General features: G+C 42.9%; 1 non-coding gene across 1 annotated transcript; it reads right to left on the minus strand.

Annotated features, from left to right (window-relative positions):
• Positions 1-372: 372 nt before the first annotated feature.
• Positions 373-444, minus strand: trnag-ucc (transfer RNA glycine (anticodon UCC)). The gene has a single exon. It is a non-coding gene; the product is annotated as a tRNA-Gly (tRNA).
• Between the last annotated feature and the right edge of the window lie 22,603 nt (positions 445-23,047).

Below are 23,047 nucleotides of genomic sequence, written 5' to 3' on the forward strand. Positions count from 1 at the left end.
GAGTGTATTAGCTTTTAAAGTATATTCAAGCAATGAACACGTCAAATAAATGTAATACCGAATACTTTTGCACGCAAGTGCACATGTATGTTACAGCGCTTCTGGGAGCACGGCCCACGTCAAGCAAGAGGGCGCAGTAAAGGTCTGCGAGTCAAGTGTGATGTGGGTATCCTGCAGCAGGCAGAGGAACCTTTGTTTTTCTACAGACGAAGCTGGTGCTGTGGGATACTAGTGTAAGGCCATTTATTCGTCATCTGTTCATGCGCAACGGTTCACCAGAAGTGTGTTAGTGAAAACAGCAATAAGTGCAGGCTTAGTAGGGTCGCAATAGCTTGAATGATGGCTATTGGCGGAAGCCTAGAAAGAAAACGTTGCGTTGGCCGGGAATCGAACCCGGGTCAACTGCTTGGAAGGCAGCTATGCTCACCACTATACCACCAACGCCCAGAAAGTCTCTCATTCCATGACTTTTGATGCATTTCAGATCATTCATCTGACTAGATACATGCGAATAATCACAGCCTACAGTGTAAAGCTTCTGATTACAGACAGGGCGTGTTGAGTGTGCTAAGTAACTTGCTAAATTCACTAACAAACAGTCGCTGCTCTTACTACAAAACAGGTGCAAGATATATCATTCTTAGCTAAACAAACCACGTAAACAATCAATGTGACTCTTAACTAAACTAGGAAACGCGAGAGAAAAAGGCGATACTTAGCTGCGGCGACTTGAGCGACTTCTCAGCTGGCTTGCCCGAGTGTCCAGATGCATATGTGGAAATACTTCTATACAAACCATGAACATAGATTCTCGATAGATGAATACTGTTTATTTAAAGGTCAGTTTTTATTTAGCGCATAGTTTATTGAATTTACCCCCCGAGGTGGAACACGGACAAACAAAAATCAAACCTGCTCAGTGTCAGGTTAACTTGAAGTTAGATGGCTAAATAAATTATACAGATTATTTATTTGAGCGTTACAGGTTCGGTCGGAAAGGAATGATTTACGTAGCCGATTAATTAGGACCGCACATCAGTAGATAGTAGGGTTTTTTGGGCGCGGCCTATTTTGTTATGACGTATGCCCTAAGCTTATTAATATTCCTACGTCATAATTGGGGGGCGTGATTTTAGAGTTATTTCCTTAATTATTCCTACGTCATATCCGTCAGAAAGTGTACACCCCTAAAACCCTGAACAACAAGGCCACCCATAAAGACCCCCCCCCCCCTCTGAAGGCAACGCCCCGAAACTCTCCTCTCTATTTAAGACCCCGCGCTGCTTTTAGGCAATACCTCTTTAATTCTCAGCATCTGAAACATCCCGCTTCTTCAACATGTCCAGCGACATCAACATGAAACCCCGCAAGAAACAATCCCGGGCAAGGGTTCCTGTACTCACCAATTTGAAGATTGAACGCTCCTGGGTGTTGTTCTGGGGGGGTCGACGGGGTTACCGCTTTAAAAGGGATCCCAGCTATGTTGGAGTGGAGCTTTTTGCTTTGGGAGAGAAGGAGGGTACGTTGGAACCTTTTGAGACGGTGATTGAATACTCTTTTGAGGACTGGTTGAAGGTGATGGCATGGAGAGACCTGGGGCTTGTGGATAAGACTCTAGAAGGCTTGCAAGAGGGTCCAAGAGAAGGCGAAACGGAGTCTCCGACTCAGAGTTTTGAAAGGTGTGAATGGGAAAGCTTGCAGAACTACGGTACAGTGGTGAAGAGTCTATCTCTAACTACTGATCGTAAGGTTTTGTTTAGCAGTACCCTGATTACAAACCCTATTGAAGGGGTTGTGGAGGATCCAGAAAAACAGGTTACTGAAATTATGTTTGACGCCGTGGACTGGCCGTTCTTGAAAGAGGTCATAAACTGTATAAATGATGGTTTTGACATCTTGACCAAATGTTCACAACTGGATTCTGTTAGAAGGAGAATATGCTGGATTATGGATTATATATCCCCCTTGAATGACGACGACGATGATAAAACAGACGACCTGTGGGGGGTTGGAGGGGGGTCTGACGGCTCAGGGTCTACTCTCTTCTAAGAGGGCGGTGTGTCGTGACGTAGTGAAGAGATAGGATAAAAGGCGCAACAATTCATTCATGGTTTAAAATTAAAGAGAATGTCTTACCCGAAAGCTGCGGACGTCGACAGGCTCTACAGGCCTCTTCAAACCCGGGATCACCCCTGGTTCTATTCCCCAGATTTTGTATACACTCCGGAACCCTCTGACTGCGGTTACCCTCCAAGACCTCAGACCCCGGTCCCTCAGGACGAAACAACATGCGGAGCGATGGATGTCCAAATGAGTCTCGGGGATCCCCAGCCTCTGGAGCTCATGGAGGGCCTCGATTTTGCCGAACTGTCTACCGTCTGTGCGTCTCAGGAGGGGGTCAGTCCAATGGATGTAGAAACACCCCACAAACCACCAGGCGACCCAATGAGCATCGGACTGTCTCGGGGGCGTGATGAAGACGCAGGATTTATGCCCGGGGTAGGTGTCCAAGTAAGCAGAGTGGTTAAAAGCACCCTGGTGTATATTCTGAGTGCTCTCATCGACCGAGCTCTGAAAGAAGTCTGTCGGGGGTGTGAAGTGAATCACCCCAGTCAGTTGAGACACAGTTGTTTGTTTGAACCAGACCGTTACTATTTCCTGTTCTATTTCAACGTGTTTTACAGAAGACTGAACAAACCGTGGCTGAAACCGGCACTAATCAAGGCTCTGTCTTACTCCCACATACATGTCACTGCTGGACAAGTCCAGAAAATCATAGATGAGATTTTGCTGGAGCTGAAAAAGGAGCCGTTTATAATAGAGAAACTTGGGCAGCTGCTCAATGACCTGGATGAGCCAAGTAGAAAAACCGCTGGCAAGCTAAAAGCTTATTTCTTCCGTAAAGAAGTTAAAGCTGGGGGCAGCGACGAAGAATTCGACATCTACGCCACTGATTCAGACTCTGACCTGAACTAAGGGACTTTGAACATGGGGAATGTTCTGGACTGCTGCTGCAACTGGTTCTGTCATCAACACTCTGCAGCTAACCTGAGAGCGCTATTACACCATGTGCTTGACAGAAAAGTAGCCAACGCGAGCCTTTTCTCTACAGATTTAACCATCGATGAGGATCAACTTTCAAACCTGGAAAAGTTCATGGCTGCTGTAACAAAGACCGGGGGGTACGAACACTGGGATGAAGCGCTCAAGGGGGCCAAGAATGATATTAGGCCATTTCATCAACATCTGTATGACCTTTTACTGAGCATGTTTAATACCCCTCTGTTTACTTTTAAAATAGGTCATATTGTTGTTTTATTTACATATGTAACTGAGGTGTGTGCCTACAAGATAAAGAAACAGGTATTTGTTGATATAGATCAAGTAACCAATCATCTGATTTCTTTTTGTCTGGACCGTAGAAAAAATTGTTGTGTATGTTATACTTTTCTCAAATGTCTAAAAAGGGGTATCTGCTCTCCTGAAGTTGAATAAAAAACCTTGTATAAAAACTTTGCGCATAGTGTGGGTCTGTGTGTTTATTTGGCAGAATGACTCGGCAAGCTCCCCAAATGCATGAACTATACTACAACCCAGCCAAGATTGGGGGTTTGGCGGGTAAGAAGGGTTTTCAAAGGGGACTCGCTGAGGCCGGTGTGAAGGTTAATGATGTGGTTGTTTCAGAATGGTTACGGGAACAAGACGCCTATACCTTACATAAACCTCTCAGGATTAACTTTAAAAGAAACCGTGTATATGCAACTGACATAGACTCACAATGGCAAATGGATCTAGTCGATATGTCAAATTTATCAAAACATAACAATGGTCACAAATTTATGTTGATGTGTATCGATGTGTTATCAAAATATGCCTGGGCTCGCATTCTACATAATAAAACAGGTCGGGCGGTGACAAGGGCCTTTGAGGATATATTGTCCCAGGGACGATGTCCTAAAAAACTGCAGACTGATAAAGGAAAAGAGTTTCTCAACAGAGAATTTCAGAATCTACTGAAGAGACACAAAATACATCATTTCACCACCGGTAATGAGCTTAAGGCATCGGTGGTGGAGAGGTTTAACCGCACCATAAAGACCAAAATGTGGAGATATTTTACAGCGGTCAACACGTTCAAGTATTTTGATAAAGTTCAGGATTTTATCGATGCTTACAACCAAGGGTATCACGCCAGTATTAAAATGAAGCCTATAGATGTTGATCAAAGTAATTCTTTTAAGGTCTATAAAAAATTATACGGCCCATTTATTAAGAAGGGGAAAACTACTTATAAGTTCAACATCGGCGATGTGGTTCGCGTTTCAAAGCTAAGGAGTACTTTTGCCAAAGATTATGAACAAACATTTTCTGACGAATATTTTACAGTTACCGAACAGGTGGCTAGAGACCCCCCCGTGTACCGGTTAAAAGACTATGACGGGGAGGATATAGAAGGAACGTTTTACGAAGCCGAGTTACAAAAAATTATTGTGGGTAAAGACATTGTATACAGAGTTGAAAAGATATTAGCTGAGAAAACCCAGAACCGGAAAAAATATGTGTTGGTGAAATGGCTTGGATGGCCTGAAAAGTTCAATAGTTGGGTCCCTGAACAACAGGTTTGTGATATTCAAGCCTTATAACAACATGCCCGCCGGTGTGAGGGGGTCATTACATTCGATACTCAAGATGGAATCAGGAGGCTTCTACGTGACTCTACCCAGTAACGCCTCTCTCGATATATACCCTAAAAATGAAATATCCAGTTACACGGTACAATTTGGAAAATCTATAGATCTAAGGGGGTCGTGGGAAGTGGGGTTGGCGGAAATACAGTATCCTTACACTTGGGCTGTTTTACAAGATAAGGATGCCACCTTCGCCATTTTTGACGATGTTAAAAAGAGTCAATGGACATTCACGATGCAAGGAGGTTATTATGACAATGTGGATACAATATTAGATGAGATGCATAAACAGTTCTCAGAAGGCACCCCCAACATCAAGCTATATTACAACCCTATTAAAAACAGAGTGTACAAGGTGTCAAAACCTGGTATTAGCATTCAAACCAAAGGACAACTGGGGCGTATATTAGGGTTCTATTCTGACACAGAGAGCAGGTTCTCAGAAGTGGTGGCCCCCTTCCCGGCTGACATCAGGGGCGGCTTTTACACTCTTTATGTGTATACGGATATCATAACACACCAGAGGGTCGGGGATAGCTATGTCCCCCTTTTGAGAAATGTACTTATTAAAGGTAAAAGCAATGACATGGTCACAATTACTTATGACAAGCCACACTACGTACCAGTCTCAAAGACCCACTTTGACAACATCACGATCGAAGTAAAATCGGATCAGAATATCAACGTACCCTTCCGCTTCGGTAAAGTTATTGTCAAACTACATTTTCGACCCCTGAAACAGTGTGTACATTATTAAAATGGCTACCTCGAGGGGTTATGTAGATCCTAGCGCCTATGTGGATTATTACAAGATGCAAGCCGGGAACGGCTTGCCCGGTTTTGTAGGAGCCCCCACAATGTATGGAGCCGGTCTAGGAGGACTCTTTCGTGGTCTCTTTAGAATGGCCGTACCCCTGCTTAAGAGAGGCTTTGCTATAGCCAGACCCCACTTGAAATCAGCGGCTAAAAATATTGTTAGTGACGTGTTCACCAATGTTATGAACCGGGCAGCTAGCCATGAGCAGCAGGAGGGTTCGGGTCTCATGGTAATGGCGAGGAGGGGGGGTAAAAGAAGAAACAGTATGTGTCCACCAGGGCGACGAAGATCCGTGGCTAACAAAAAACGAAGAAGCTCTCATTCTCCAACATATCGTGGAAACACTCGGAGAAGGAAGCAGCACAAGAAAAAACCTGCAAAAAGAAAATCTCAAAGAAAGACAAATAGAGCCTCAGGATACATCTTTTAAAAATGTCTTTTGTCCACAGTCTATCGGAAGAATGCGTCAAATCAGAACTGGATCTGTTTACAGTTCCATACACTCAAACGAGTATAGATAAGAGCATATATGTAGAGATACCCCCTCTTTCCGCAATTTCAGATACGGCCCCTCTGGAGTTTTTTATAGCTGGCAATGGCGAGGATTATATTGATTTGAATAACACATTTATTTTAATGAACTGTAAAGTGACTGATGAGGATGGCGATGCAATCGAGAAGACGGCCAACGCTGGGGTCATCAATTACCCGGTGGCCACCATGTTTTCACAGGTGGATGTGACCCTGGGAGATCGGCTCATTAGTCAAAGCAGCAATACTTACCCCTATAGGGCCATGATGGAGTGTATCCTTAATTATAGTGAGGAGACCCTAAGCAAACAGTTCAGCCCCGGCCTTTTCTTCAAAGACACCCCGGAAGCTATGGACGACCAGGATCCAGAGGGACTCAATAAGGGTTTGCAAAAAAGAACGGCCTTTTCAACAGAAGGGAGGACCTTTGAGCTAATGGGACATATTCATGCAGACATATTTTTCCAAGAAAAACTCATGCTCAACGGGGTAGACATTAAAATTAAAATGATCCGTAGCTTTTTGTCTGATGACCCCTGATACTGAAAAATATAAACTGACCATATTATCGGCCTCGCTGTTTGTGAAAAAAGTATCCGTCTCCCCGGCGGTTAAACTAGGACATGCGCAGGCTTTAATGACGGCAAACGCCAAGTACCCGATCGAAAGAGTCTATATGAAAGTCCACAGTATCCCCGCAGGGACACGGGTGATGAACCAGGAAAATCTGTTTCTAGGCCAGCTCCCAAAACAGGTTATTATAGGTCTCGTGGATAATGATGCATTTACCGGGGTTTACAACAAGAACCCCTTTAACTTTAAACATTATAACGCGGAATTTATAGCACTGTACGTCGATGGTGTGCAGGTTCCATCCAGACCTTTTCAACCTGACTTTGAAAACGGCAACGCGGTTCGTGAATATTACAGTCTAGTACTGGCTACGGGTCGCCATCTCAAGGATCAACCTCTGCTGATCGATCGCCGGGAATACTGCAGCGGTTACACCCTGTACGGTTTCAACCTGACCCCTGACGAAGAGTGTGGACAACATTTTTCACTGATGAAGACGGGCAATATGCGTTTGGAGATGCGTTTCAAGCAGCCTCTACCACGCACTGTAAATATGGTCGTGTATGCTGTGTTTGACAACATTATTGAGGTGAATCAGAGGAGAAACGTTCTGTATGATTATTATTAAAATGAACACCAGAGAGCTCAACCACATCATGAATGCCCTGGACGGCTCACGGAAAGTGTTTCAAGGAGTCTACGCCTGCGACCAGCAGCCTAAATTTAAGATCAAGAATTTACCTGCAATGTACATAATCAACACACACCCTAAAAATATGCCCGGAGAACATTGGCTGGCTATTTATCTAAGGGAGGACCGCCGTGGGGAATTTTTTGATTCCTATGGAAACCCCCCGGATTTCAGACCTTTCCCTCGGAAGATCAATAACTTTCTGCTCAACAACTGTCAAGAAACCATTTACAGCGGTCGTCAAGTACAAAGTCTTCAGACCTTCACTTGTGGTCAACACTGTGTGTTTTTCTTATATCATAGATCTAAAGGAAGGTCATACCCCGATATTATGTCCTTGTACAGTGAGGATTTAGGCCAAAATGATAAAAAAGTGGCAGAGTTTGTCAGGACACTGTGGACCCCCCCTTATAACACAATTACTTACGACCCTAGCCAGCCATGTATACAGATGGGGTGTTCTTGTGAGGATTTTAAAAGATGTCATGCGTGTTAAAGTGAAAAAATAATGAAAACAGCCTTTGAATCATTAGTTTTGTTTTTATTCAGCACAAATCTTATACAAAGCAGGGTTATGTTATAAATAAATGTACAACATTTGAAAATAAAAAAAAAAAAAAAAAAAATGGTTTGTCGGTTCCTTATTTACAGGGGAGACAAATAAAAACATGAGATTAATAAGCTTCCCAACGATGGATAGATCCTGAGGAGGGTTGCTCAACACGGTCAGAGTAATGAGATATCGGCGTCAGATCAGTCACCACCTCTTTACACAGACGGATTTTTTGTCGCGTTTCCTGGTTAGGGACTGTTGATTGGGGTATGTTCAGACAGGCCATCGCCTGTAGGAAAGCATTCCAGCCTACAGGTCGGCGACTATCGGGTACCTTATTAGTGCTAGTGACACTCTTCAACAAATCAAACATGTGTGAACCTTTGAGCAGTTGTCCTTTAAAAACAAATTCACCCTGTTCATTCCAAGTCGTTACCCGCGGTTTCTGAACCATTTTGTGCAGAATATATTCTGCATGTCTTTTGCTTCTGGCCGGCATGTTTCTCAAAACATCCGTTACAACATCTCCCTCTGAACTCTCAACAGGTTCGGGCACCGCAACATCTTTATCAACCGTACCCCCCGCATCAGTCCCAGAACCATTTTCTTGAGAGGCCATGGTTAAAGTTAAAATGTTTTGATCTTTTTCACCCTGTCTAACCAGACGGAGGTAGAGCTGTAACGTGTTGCTATACATCTGGGCTTTGGAATACTGATTTAAATCGGCCCTGGCCAGTATAGCTTTCATTTCAGAGTCCAGGTTGTTTTCGGCCGTTTGTCTAATGGGCTCTGGCCCGACAACATTTTTTCTCAGTTTCTCAAGCTGCTCCTGAGGGATCAAAAACATTTTCTGAGCATATTCCATTATTAACCCACTCTGGAAGCTAGAAGACTGGTTAGGAAAGGCACGGCTATGCTCAACAGCGGTCCTATAAAACCTCCGGTTTGATTAATCTTCTTTCTTTTTCTTTTAATAGAATACTTCTTATTAGCGATGATCTTGATAACCGCTTTTTGTTTTTTGAGTTTAGAATGTTGAGAAGGGGTTAGGGGTATATTACCGCGTAAGATGTTAAAAGCTATTTCACACAGGGTCTCGATCAAATCCGAGGGGGCCCCTGCCAGCACAGCTTTCCTATGGCACGGGCTCCCCTCAAATAACATTTGCAAAAGCGGCAGATTTCTTTTAATCCGAACAGACATTCTTATTTATTTCCTTTTCTTTAGCACATACACTGCCGGCCAATCGGGCGGGCACAAACCTGTTCTGAGGCGAAAGTCTTCTGGGGTTTGTGCTTTTAAGTCCACAATCAAGTACCCGTAGGGTTTTTTGGTGGCATCCTCAAATGCCTCCAAAAAGAATTTGGTCTGGTTAGGGTACATTTGACGAGCCAAGACGGTGACCTGTAGTTTATCTCTGGGGTTTTTAAAAAGAATTATATAATTGGCATTTAAATTAATAGTGCGGCTTTTTTTACCTTGAAAAAATAGATTTTGAACTAAATAAATAATACTTAAATTCCTATGATGAGTGTACTTTTGTAAAGCTTTTTCCACTTCACTGTTGTCACCGGCCTGCTCCATCAGGTCATCAAGGATCACTAGATTAGTTTGTCCGGGCGGGAACAGGTCATCGTCACACAACGAGGCGGGGAGACCTTGCACAAATTTCAGATTATTTTTTTTTGATGCCAAATCATCGTAGAGAGGTTGCCAGCAAGAGTAACACCACACTATGTTGTCAAGAGCTTGGGACACGGTTGCGTCCACATCTTCTATGATGTTCTTTATAAGATAGCTCTTACCCGAATTGGAGGGACCGGCTATAATACAGGAGAAAGGGTGTTGAAGTCTGTTATCAAAACCACCGCTAATATCCATAAGGCAGAGTGGTATAATCAGTCTTCAACACTCTTTTATTGTACACCACCCTGAACCGTTTGTTTAGTGATCTATTTTCCAATGTGTACCCCTTTTTATTGCGATAGATCTGATTTCCGGCTGTAATAATCTCGCGAGGAGGCGCGTCTTTCTCGGTTACAAAACTTTGTACCAGGGTCGTCAGAGACTTGATGTTAATGAGCTTGTTGTTACAATGGTTCAGAGTGAAACCCTTAACTTTCATACAGGTCTTACCCGCAGCCGTTCTGTATGCGTAAGTCTTAGGACCCCCTGAAACAAACTCAACTATGTGGTCCTGAGGATCTAGCTCACTCGTTAACTCCCCAAGGTAGTCCCCGAGGGGAGGGACCCAATCCCCTGGCCTGGTGACAAAGATTACAGAGTCAGTATCATGATAGAGCGTGCGTTCCTGCAGCTGATCCATTAAGTTGTACAGTTCAAGCCGGGCGTAAGCCGTGGTAAAAACCGCTATGAAAACATTAACGTTTCCCTGTTTGGTGGGGAAATCTTTAGGGGCCCTCCACTGGACCTGTGCCACGTGGTCATTTAAGAATTGAAAGTGTGATACTGCATGTTGTTTGGAAAACATAAATTCTATAAACTGTTCAGGGGTTTTAATCAAGGTTGTGTTTAGACGGTTATTTCTTTCCCCAAACTTACCCCACAGACTGTTTAAAATCAGTTTGGACATTTGTCTCTTGGCGGGGTTTACAGTTATGTTCCCCGGCTCTAGACGGATCCCTTCCTTTTCAAAATATTGCTGAACGTACCGCTCTTTGGCAGCGGAGTCAACACACCATGAGGGATAGCCCGATGCCTCCTGTTTCCCTTTCAGATGGGTCATAATGTACTCAGCAAAAAGAGTATCAGATTTTTCAGAAAAATGCCAAACCTCATACACCTTACCGACTCTGTAACCTTTCTCCACCGCCTTGTCAAGCTCAATGCTACACCAGACACCCGTCAGCGCTCTCTCGTCATCACTGTGCAGACAAGAGGTATTTTGATTTTCAGTTTCCACACACGTTCTACACAGAGGGAACATCAATTTTCCCGAACACCTGTAAGGCAACACGGGTAAGAACAGCTCGCGAGGAGGGTACATGCTGACTTTGATCAAACCAAAGTACTGTCCGATTTCGAGAAAGTCACGATAAACAATGGTTGGATGCCCCACCGGGTACATTTTGGTCTTGTTGACATAAGGGTACAGACTGGTGAAATCATAGTAATCTACTCTCTCACCCTCCTTTACCTCATAATGTAAACAGAGGGCGTTGGTACGACCCCCAAATAACGCATCCCTGGGCTCTAGACGTTCAGGAAAGTCCAAGGTTTCCATAAACCGTTGTACCCCCACATCCTGTTGCTTCAGGGTCGTCCACGCGTGTTCCCAAATCACCAGTACATTCAAACCATAGGTGTTTTTTAAAGTTTCAATTCGTTCCTGGAAATCATAGTACATATCACCGCAGAGTTTTTGTGTTACGGGGTTAAAGGTGTTTGGGTCGAAGCACTGAGGACAGCCCTGGTAAATACAACCAGCAAACTCATAAGCGGTACGCCGCCCGGACACGTCGCTAAAACCGTCTAAGTAGTAAGGACCCATTTTGACTTCCCCTTGATTTAAAGCATGTCTGATGAAGATGTTATCCCGGGCACTCCGATATTCCAGCCACTGTATGGAGACAGTCGAAAAGTTCTTTTGTCTAGCACGATAGTTGTCAGAAGTGGTGACCGCTATAGTGTTTTTCTGCAAGAAATTGGATCGATACATTTTCATGCAGAGAGACGCTATGGTCACACTTTGCAAAGGGTCGAGACCCGACGTGTTGATAACCTCGGCGCGGAAACGCAAACAGGCTTCTTTAAGGATCACCACATCATTTTTACAATAAGCGGCCATCTCTTCTCGGAAATCAAAAACACCTCCCTTAACCGTATTGTACCATTTAAAGAATTCCTCCCTCTCATGAGACATCATAGTATCAACCCCATAATAAGAGGCGGGCGGGTAGGACCCTCGATAATTTTGAGTGTCCTTAGTATTAAAAAAATGGCAGAACCAACCTTTCTTCTGAGCCTCAAAACCCAGAGCTTTAGGCAAAGCGCTCAATTTCATGGGGAGGAAATTTAACGAGTCTATGTAACGTTGGTTGAAAGCCTCGTCGGTGAAACACATGATCTTGCTACCCTGAGCTATTATTTTTGGGGTCACCCCATTTTCCACCAGATACTTCATCAATATGTAAGAATCATAACCCTTAGCATTGTGGGCAATAAATGTGTAATTGAGGTATTTTGGACTAGCTAGCTGACCACTCACAATCCAACATGTCAATACAGTGTATATAATTAGCAACATGGACCCCGTTTTCTTGCCGGCATTCAAAATCAAAAAAGACATACCGGTTGTGCGGCGGCTCCTTTTTAACCGGCTGAATAAAGCACTGGTGTTCAGACCCCGGGGTTAAATCCGCATTACAGATCCTACATCTCGGTTCCAGACATTTGTGTGGTTTAACCTCATGAAAACGGTACTGGAGGCAACACTGCGGGCAATATTTAGTTTGATCACAATAACTCCGTTTTTTAACCCCCTCAGCAGCGGCCCTCTGCACCTTATGTTCGGAAAAACAGAACGCGGAGAGACAAATCCTTAAGCAATCTTTACATCGAATGGTAGGGGCCAAACCCTTACGACATTGCGGATTGAAACAGACGTTACAGTAACCGTCACAGCGGTGCTTAAGCTTATCATTGAAGGCCTTATAACACCAATGACAAACATACGAACAACCCAAAAAAGCCGTCAAACTCTTTATTCCAAAGTAATGACTATCACTTAGGAAGAGAAACAGTGTCTGTGTATGGGTTTCAGGATGTGTCTGAAATTTCACAAATACTTCCTTTACCTCACAACGGTACCACACAACAATTTTTAAAGACAACAACTCCTCAAACATGGCAATGTCTGAAAAGGCAACCATCTGTTGAGAGTTTAAGCCGGCCCTCTGATGAAGCATTAAAGCCTCTTGCATAGCTTGGGGTTCAGGCATGTCGGGGGTGAGTAGTTTTATTATACTGTAAGCAAAACAGAGCTTATTGTCACCATTGGAACTCACCACTAATTGCCTGAGCTTGTTCCTAATTATGTCGTTCTTCAAGCATTTCGACAGTCTTCTAAGCGCCCCACCCTCAGGGTTACGAACCACATTCATTACCAGAGACAGACTTTCATCAGCTAAGATGGATGCGTTACTTTGCAATAACGCTTCGATTTTAGCCAGAAATTCATCAACATCTAAATTATCTCCACTCAGCATTACAGATAGGTTGCTAAACAAATCATCCCCTCTGAGTTCTAACTGTACAACATCTCGAGGTCTGACCCTTTCAGCAACCTGTTCAAGCATGTTTTGCAAGGCCTCGTGTATGTTGACAAATATTTCTGCATAATTGTCACAATTTAAAAGTTCTGCAAAATTAAAACGCTGAATCATTTCAAAATTGTTATAGGCCGGTCTATCTATAATCACGGGATCACTGGTACTCTTGGACACATCATCATTTTGAACAAAGCCTTCAACCCCTACATTCTCACAGAGCATGTCATCCACAGCCTTATCAGTCTCAGAACCCTCCACATTCCGAACACCCCCACCGCTGACATCTACAAAACCCCCTTTTTGAGGAGGCTCATTTAAAGCCTGTAAAAGTCCTTCAAAGATATCCACCCGGTTAATGTCAAGACCCTCCTCTATAGTGACGGCTGCTTCTGCCACCGTACTGTGTTCTAATGGTCTCAAATCATTTATAATAGGGGCAGAATTTGGTCGGGGTAGCGTCTCCAAAGCCTCCACCATTTCAAACAAATCGGGGTGAACTAGGGGTTGAACCTCTATAAGCGCTAACGTTGGGAGGTGGTTATTTAGATCATTGACCATCTGTAACAGGTCGGGGTTCACCGGTAAGTCTGGTAATTCACATTCTATCGGTGGTGATTGGGGGTTATTTAAATCATTTATCATTTGTAATAGTTCCTGGTTCATTGGGACATCAGAGGAGTTCACAACAGGGCCGGGGGTGTTCTCTCGGGAAGGTCTTTTTGGGGCCCTAACTTGTTCATAATCCTTTAGTTTGTGAGTTCTTTTACCAAGTCCGGACATTTTTTTTTATTTTTTATTTTTCCAACAACCCACAATAGTAAGGCGTTTTGTATCTATTAAAACATTAAATACGGTACAATTCGTTAGTAAGGGTATTAATAAGGGTGTTTTGACTCTCTATCACAAGGTTTTGCCCCACTAACACAAGTCTTTGATTTAGTAACAAGGTATGTAGCAACTCATGCCGACCTTCAGGAAGTAGCTCCGGGGGATGGTGTCCTGGCTCAGCTGCAAAGGATGGTCGCTCCGGTAAATCTCGGTCGAAGGAGGCAGGGAGCGAGCGTATACTCACGGACGGAGACCAAGAAGGCCTTTGCGGTGACACCCTGGCCAATCGCGGTGTACTGTTCAGCGTTTCTGTAGCCAAGAAACGGGGCTGGGGGGACGATGTTGAAACCAGTCCGTCGTTGGGTGGTGTGTCAACCCTGACTGACGGCGACCCCTGAGGTTGTTGGTTGCCTGTATTTGTTCCGCCCGACAATGCGGCGGGCTGAATCTGGATTGTTGAATTACCCCCAGAAGGCTGTGGCCTGAGTAGATGTTGGGGGGTCTCCAAGACCACCGTGGGGGATCCTCTCGGTGATCTCTCCGGGGAAGATGTTTGATCCCACTTAGACGGGGTAATTGTCCTCAATAGCTCATCCACAGAATGACTATCCCAAGAGTCTTGGGAAGAATAAAAATATACATTACATTTACATCTTTAAACGGCGACAGAAATCAAACTTAAAACAACATGTCCAGGACCTTCAAAACCTTTAGCTTTTTTAGACCTTTGAAAATAGGCTTAGACATTCACTACAACGCCTTATTATTTACAGACAATATATTTATTAGGACTTGATAATAAATGTAAAACAGAGAAGCCTCTGTAAATAAACTGTTTCTTAAATGTAATATTGTTAATAAAACACTTTTTATACACACACACACCACATTTCATTTTTAAACGAACCTTCCAAGTGTAAACGCTTCCTGATCCCGGGACTTCCTGTTTCACAAACTTTTTCACGATCTGTTTAAATATTAAATACAATGAACACCTTCAAGCCTTTTCCTACAGCCACTTTAAAACAGAAGTATAATTGCGGGAGATAAGCCAAACAACTTACTAAAACCTTTCGGACAGCTTTACTTCCTAACCAGACGGTCGGGCAATCGGTCATTTCTAAACACATGCCCCAGAAACAAGCCTAGACCTGTCCGGACTTCTAAAGATCTTTCCCAGAACCCCCAAGACCTACAGGAAATGGACACCCCTCGCTTAAATATTAGCCCTCAACGGGCAAACAAAACCCTTTTAAAAACATTAAAGTTTGAAAGATCTTACTTACCTCCAAAGAATAATCGTTTCTTATGTTTTTCAGCTGATTTAGCTTTTTGCACTTCTGTGAAGGTAAGAGACATGTTTAACCTTTAACCACCCCTCTTTATAAAAAGCTTTAACCTCTTACAAGCGGCAGATATATACTCACCGCTATCAGATACAGGGGCTGACGGCCTTTCAGATTCTTGAAAGGTTACGGTTCTCGAAGGTAAAACGAAACAATCCCTCGATGTGGAAGGCCTTTCGTTGTCTCGAACCACGTTTCTTAATACTGTTAGAAAGGATATTTTTTTAAATTAACAAAACGGGCCTCAAACATCTTACCGAAACGTTATACAAACAAACAGGGGTTTAGTTCTTACCCGGTCGGCAGACAGCCTGTCTAGGGACAACCACTTCTCTTGGTTGATCCTCGGAGACATTAATCACAGGCCTTTCGATAGTTTCTGTGTAATTAAAGAGACCGCCATTAATATATATTAAAACGTTTTCATAACTCTAATGAGCCGCTTCAAAACACAACCACACACCCATACATAAGAACCCTTGAGCGCAAACACAAAAATCTTACCGTCGTTGTTCCAGATGATCTCCTCAGCGTTGGGAATTAACTCCTGTTGACTGGCTGAAAAATAATTTTACAGAACTTAAAACAGATGTTATAACCTTATTTACAATACATGCCCACGCTCTGAGTCAATGAAAATAATCTGAAGACTTACCTAAAAACTCGTTTAAATCGAAGTCGTTGATGTTGTTTCCGGACATTGTTGATCTTTAGGCTTAAATCGAAAGGTCAGTATGAGTCTGTCGAGCTGAAGACCAGACCTTCATACTTATACTGATGGCCGGATGCCGGATCTGCTTGTAAGGCATTGTTCTGGGCTGGCCTTTGTGCCGTCCTGTTATCAATTAACATATCAAAACCAACCAATAAAATGACCCTGCATCAATTTCAAATAGAAACCAAGATGGCGACGATCTCTCTCCTCTCTACTCTAAACTTTTATTAGAACCTTTTGGTCTCTCAAAAAAACATTTTTAAGCATCAAGACCTATAGTCAATAAACACTAAGAATATTTCAGGCCTTTATACGCGCTAAAAAACAACCTGAGCCAAGAAAATAACTATAAAGATCTAAAATAAGTAGCGCTTTTACAGTGATTTTTTTTTTTTTTTTTTTTTTTTTTAATAGCGATGCTTTGTTTGGTATTAAACAAGTCACAAACTACTCAGAACAGCGTTTATCCCCACAAAAGAGATATTTGGGTTTATTTTACAAAGCTTATAAATTATATAGTTTAAAAGTATTCTGAATGTTTTGAGACCACACGCCATGCCTACGTTTGTCTGAGCCCACCCCCGTCCCCCGTGGTGTGAGTGATTTAGCCTTGAGTGTTGTGATCTATTTAGCATTGAGTGATCAGTTGTTTTTATTTTTTAAATGATTCCTTATCATCAGGGATTGAGCCTGCTAAAATACCTTAAAAACATATCCTTATCTTAAGTCTAACTCTTATGAGCTTTAAGACCCTAGAATGTATTTAAGTAAAACGAATGAACACATTATGTGTGAGATAAAATATAACCACAGCTTTTTTTTTTTTTTTTTTTTTTTTTACAAATACAATTAACCTATACCCACAAACACCCACACACACACACACCCTCTTTTTTTTAATTTTATTTTTAATTAAATTTGAGGGGAGAGACAGAGCCATATACATTGGGGTTAACATAAGTACCCTATGCATAACAGGAATTGTTAGGACCTGTGACCATTACAGACAACAGAACTTGTTGATCTTATAAAATGATTGGGCGAGAGAGAGAGATATAGAGACAGACAGAGACAGAGCCAGTGTGAATATGATAAACGCACTATTCAAAATGGCATTGTTAAGACCTGGGACCATTACAGACAACAGAACTTGTTGATCTTATAAAATGCTTGGGCGAGAGAGACAGAGAGAGAGAGACAGACAGAGACAGAGACAGAGACAGTGTGAATATGATAAACGCACTATTCAAAATGGCATTGTTAAGACCTGGGCCCCTTACATGTATATTTAAAAAAGACCCCCAACCGCTACAGGAAGAGCCGACCCATTCACACTCTACAGTTGACCAACAAGAACAACAAGAACAACCGGTTATGGGGGGCCTTGTTGTTCAGGGTTTTAGGGGTGTACACTTTCTGACGGATATGACGTAGGAATAATTAAGGAAATAACTCTAAAATCACGCCCCCCGATTATGACGTAGGAATATTAATAAGCTTAGGGCATACGTCATAACAAAATAGGCCGCGCCCAAAAAAACCTACTATCTACTCACATCAGTCATTCCGCCCTGGGCCGGCCCTGACCAATTTGATGCCCTAGGCAAGATTTTAGCTGGTCCCCTTGCATCGCAGCCAATTCCACCACCGATCATTGTGTTCATACACTTACACAGAAACTGCATAGCTTCATGTCTTAGATTTTCTTTATGTTTGAAACAAGAAAAAAACACACAAAATAAAAACAGTATGCAAGAAACAAGTGACAAAACGAATTATGAATACAATATAAATAAGTATTGCACGAAAAAACTATATTACCGACACCATAGTGCAAGATGCATAATGTAGCAGTGTTCTACAGCCTTACCGCCTTGCCTTTCTTGCAGCAAACAAGTGACATAAAACGAATTATAAATAAGTGGATGTTTCCTGCAGCACACTTGAAAGAAAAGGTATATTTCTCAGAATTATGTTATAGGTAATGGAGGTTGATGAAAGAGTTAAATAGCTGATCGATCAAAAGGTGTGATCGTTGTGGGGCATCGGTAAGAATGCACAATTCTCATTCATTCCAAACAGTGTCCCTTTACTGCATCACTAGCAATGGGCGTTAGCCTATTTTGGTATTTGTTTTGTGTGTTTTTGATTGCTTTTTGTTTTGTTTTATTAATTCACTTTAAACCTCTTATATTATCACATTATTCCCATTAAAATCACGTTTGTTTACTTTGAATGTCCCGCCCCACTTCACGGAAATGCACGAGTTTTATTTACGATTGATTGATTTAAATATACACATGGCTAATCACGCATTCATGAGAGTACCCGCTTATTCGCCAGGTTCTACGAAATTCAATAATTGACCATGAGGAGCACCTGTTAGGCTGGAGATAAAATGCTCCCGGGGTGGAGCTGGGGGGGACGGGATTGCAGAGCAACGGGAACGAAACGTGGAGCCAAAGGCGAACGAAGGACTTGATGGACAAGTAACGGAAAGGGCTAAGAGACCCAGAGGAGAGCTGAGGCGACCTCTGCAACGCTAGCGAGAGTATCCAGAGAAGGGATAGCGTACAGGCTTTTTGAACTACAGTAGTGTTTCAAAGGATAACAACAAACAACCTGTTTTTTTTTTTTTTTACTCGGCCATTGTTTTCTTGGACTGTACATGGACATTGTAATTTCTTTGTATTGCCAAACCCGGACCAGAGCAGAAGCTGAATTTTTGTCGGAGCCCCTCATTACTTTGTACTAGGACACGTGGACTATTGCCTGCCCCATTCCAGCTCCTGGTGCTGCCGGAGGAGACCAACAGAACCCTCCACGAATGCATTTTTTAGTTTGAACTTTTTTGTCTTTTTAACATAAAGAGGAAGTCTGATGGATTTTATATTAGAGATTTGTAATCCAGTTAATTGTATACCTGTCTTGTGTGGTCTGTGGTGTGCTCCTGGCTTGAGATTCCCCAATTTAAATAACCTAAATCGAAGGGAGAATTGAGGTAGTAAATGCAAAATGGGCATATTTGGGCAATCGACAACCTCCCAATGGGTCCTAGCGGCTGTAGACAACCGCTAGGTGGTGTAGTCGTGCTTCCATAAGTTTTACCCCCCAGTGGTACTGTATAACTTCCACTCTGTGACACATCCTAGATTTTAATAGCGACAAGATGTGAAGTCATAGTGAAGAGCTTGGGAAGGTGCGGTCACGCCTGCTTCATCAATGACGGGAGCTTTGGGGAGACGGGAGGCAGTCACATTACCTTCCTGTGAGCAGTAACTGCCGAACCAACACACATTACTTGTGTGTGCCAAATACTTCTGTTTTATTAGTACCTAATTTTTCAGCACCAGTATTTAACTTTTCAGATTGTTGGAAAAAAACTGTACAGGTATTCCCTGCTAACACACAACATTGCCAATAACATTGTAGCAATATAATTTATATTGCTACAGCATTGAGGCAATGTGCTAGCAGGGTTGTTGTACTTTGGAATCGATTCATGCTTCACGATTGGTTAATTGCCTATTTTTTTTTTGCCTTCATAAACAATTCGTGGATCGACCTTGCTCCCTTTTTCTTGGGATTGTGCGTCTTGTAGGCAGTCCATAGGTTGTCCCTATATTAATTTATTCATGAAATTCCAACCGAAATAGCGACAGTTCTACAGCTATTTCAAACCGGAAGTTTGAATCGCTCCTGATTTCAGGAAAAAGTTCTTCATTTACACCGTCTCGTTCTGTCCGTCCCTCCCCTCCTCAGCCTTGGATCTCTTCTGTTCTCCGCTCAACCTGATCCAGTCTGCGCACCACTGAGCACAAGTGGAAGAGATCCAAACTCCCAGCGACCCTCGCACTCTACCACTCTCTACTGCCCACATTCCCCTCCTCGCTCACCTCAGTCTTACTTCCAGTCATTCTTTGAATCCACTGTCCACAACCCCTGCAAGCTTTACTCCACCTTCTCTCTCATCTCCCCCCTCCTCCCTCATCTCATCTCACCTCATCATTTTGCCTCATTCTTCTACAAGATCACAGACATCCACAAGCTCTTCAACAGTCTCCTCTCCACTCCCACCCTGCCCAAGTCTCCCACCGATCAAGCTTCCATTTCTTCATTCTCTCCTCTCTCAGACTCTGAACTTTCCTCTCTCCTCCTAGGTCACAAACCCATAATATGTCCCCTGGACCCTCTCTCTACTCGCCTCCTGCAAGCGTCTGCTCCATTTCAACTCCCCTTCTTCTCCTCCCTCCTCAACTCCTCACTCCTCTCTGGCTGTTTCCCCTCTTGCATTTAAACAAGCTGCGGTCATCCCACTCCTCAAGAAACCTACCCTTGACCCCACCTCTCCTCAGAGGCACCTGTCTCTGCCCTGTCGCCCTACTCCCCTTCCTCTCAAAGACCCTCGAGCGTGCGGTCCACTGTCAGCTCTCTGCATTCCTTTCCCATCTCTCACTTCTTGATCCTCTGCAATCCGCCTTCCAAACACTGCTCACACCACTGAGACTGCTGTCCTGGCAGTCACTGACTCCCTCAACTGTGCTCGGGCAGCCTCCCTCTCCTCAATCCTCATCCTCCTTGGTCTCTCCGCAACATTTGACACCGTCGATCACTCCATCCTACTCTCCTGCCTCGCTGACCTTGGAATCTCTGGGACTGCTCTCACTTGTTTCTCCTCCTACCTCAACGACCGGACCTATCAAGTGGCGAGCTTCCTCATCCACCCCTCAACCTCTCCTCACAGGCATAACCCCCGGGTTTAGCTATCCTCCCGATGGGTCACATTTCGGTAACTACCTTTTTTACTTTCATGGGGCCCTGAAATCCTCGCTGCGCCCCTGGTCATGAAAGCTGTAATGTCTGGTATCAAAATACATTACTGGCTTTCGGCTTACACACGTCATTTCAACCCACTTGCTCAAGCAGACCGAGTAAACGTTTACTCGAGGTATACGGTCACACAGAAGGAGCATCCCAAGAACACCAGTAAATGGCGTAGAAATTTTGAAAACATGCACAATTTTCCACGATCTAAGCCCACAGTTTACGTGCAAAATCTAATGTCTGAGATGATGGTATCCATGTAACATTCCCGAAATGGACGCATTTTAAAAGTGCAAGGTAACGGTCTGGTCCATTTATTGTGGGTTTCAAGGTAAAGTACATTGCTGATGGACGTTTCATGGTTAATGCGGATCAGTGGTTTCCTTTATCATTATGCTCTCTAAATTGTTGTGGGTCTGTTGTACACTGTTCAGTACTGTACATCGTGTTTTAATCCTAACTTGATAAAACACTTCGATTCATGGCTTTGTAGCCCCACCAGTGACGTAAAAAACCACTCGGTAAGATCATTAAAACAAAGTATTAAACAAGGCGCAATGCACAAGACAGTCCTTTGCCCTGTGCAGTGCTGCGGGTAAACAACTCGTCTCTAGTGCAATAAACTATAAACATGTAAGCCCGAGAGGGAGAGGGGCATTTAATCTGTGACTCGAGCATATTGTCTCCAGTGAGGTCAATACACGCCTCAGGGATATGTATGCTAAATGTAATGTAAATATGATGGATATAATGTATATTGTGGTGGAGTTTATAAAGATAATGTCAGGGGAACTTTAGTGATGTTCTGTGTTTTCTAAATTCCAAGCAGTGGGACTTTAAGTCATAACTTTGTGAGGAATTTACATGTCTTTATAAATTATATATCATTATAAAGTAATAATCCAGCTCACTTTGCTAGCTAGCCTACTGCCAGTTGCCATCCAAATGATGATAATGATCAGCTAGTAGTTAAGTACTGCAGTAGTTTGCCAGTTGTCAGCTAATGATTTTTGATAGTATTGTATTATTTAAATTCAGTTTTTTGTGCACTATAGTATTTTCAGTATTGAGTATTTTTGGTGTGGATGTTATTTTACCTAAACAGTTTATTAGTTATTGCTCTGATTTCAATATGCATAGTGCACTATTTACATTTGTATTGATTATTACATCAATTTCTTCAACAAGTACAGTGTATGTTAAAGTGCAATACATGTTCTGTGATGTGCATTATTTAAATGTTTGTGTTTATTTTAGTTTTAACTAAACATTCTCTATACGCCATAAACATGGGCACCACTAAAATGTTTTTCATCGAGAGGGGGGATGGTTTTGGGGCTACTATCAAATCTCGCATATGGCCCCCAAATGGCTAGGGCCGGCTCTGGACATCACACATTACATAGGATGGGACTGACGTTGGATGGTACTTTTCGTGACTTAAATCAAGTAACAAGTTACTAGTACACACATAGCCTCTAAGTGTACTGAGTAATGATACTCTCTCTTTCGTTCATTCGTTCCTTAGTATAATTACCTTTAGTAGTAGTAGTACTGGCCACTACTCGGAAGGTAGCGATGCGCACCAATAGATCACGAAAGCTTTCTCATAGTTTTGTGTTTTAGATAATGGTTCAATACGGACTCAATCCCCTTTCATGGACATGGCACGGAACTTGCAGTTAGAACTAAGGAGTCTAATAAGACTTGGTGGTACGCAGAACTGAAGTGCCAAGAGACAGGCTATCACTTTCATTGCACACCGCATTGTCTTCTCGCAGGGAGCGAATTGGGGAAATGTTGGATTTACGGCATCATGTAGAAAGACTGAATGGTTTAGTTACAGAAAAAGATAAAAAAGATAGTGACCTTTCTTACTAGCTGAACTAACCTGCATAAAATTAAGAAGATACGGACATTTTCATGCAATTATTTCAAGTTACAGTCTGCTGCTCAGACACAGTTTGGCGCACAGATGCAACTATCATCAACTCAATTATAAACATATATCTAGACAGACAGAGAGACAGACATGGACTACATATCGTGCACATTGTATGAAATCATGCTGGTATATGTAGGCTTGTAGATGATTGTTAAGAGGCCTATTTGGAAACATACGAAATGAGATATTACCATAATGAAGTCATGATACATGAAGGAAATGTTTTTCATGTTGGCAAATGTACC

This window comes from Amia ocellicauda, unplaced genomic scaffold (assembly GCF_036373705.1).
Source record: "Amia ocellicauda isolate fAmiCal2 unplaced genomic scaffold, fAmiCal2.hap1 HAP1_SCAFFOLD_84, whole genome shotgun sequence".
NCBI classification, from domain to species: Eukaryota; Metazoa; Chordata; class Actinopteri; order Amiiformes; family Amiidae; genus Amia; species Amia ocellicauda.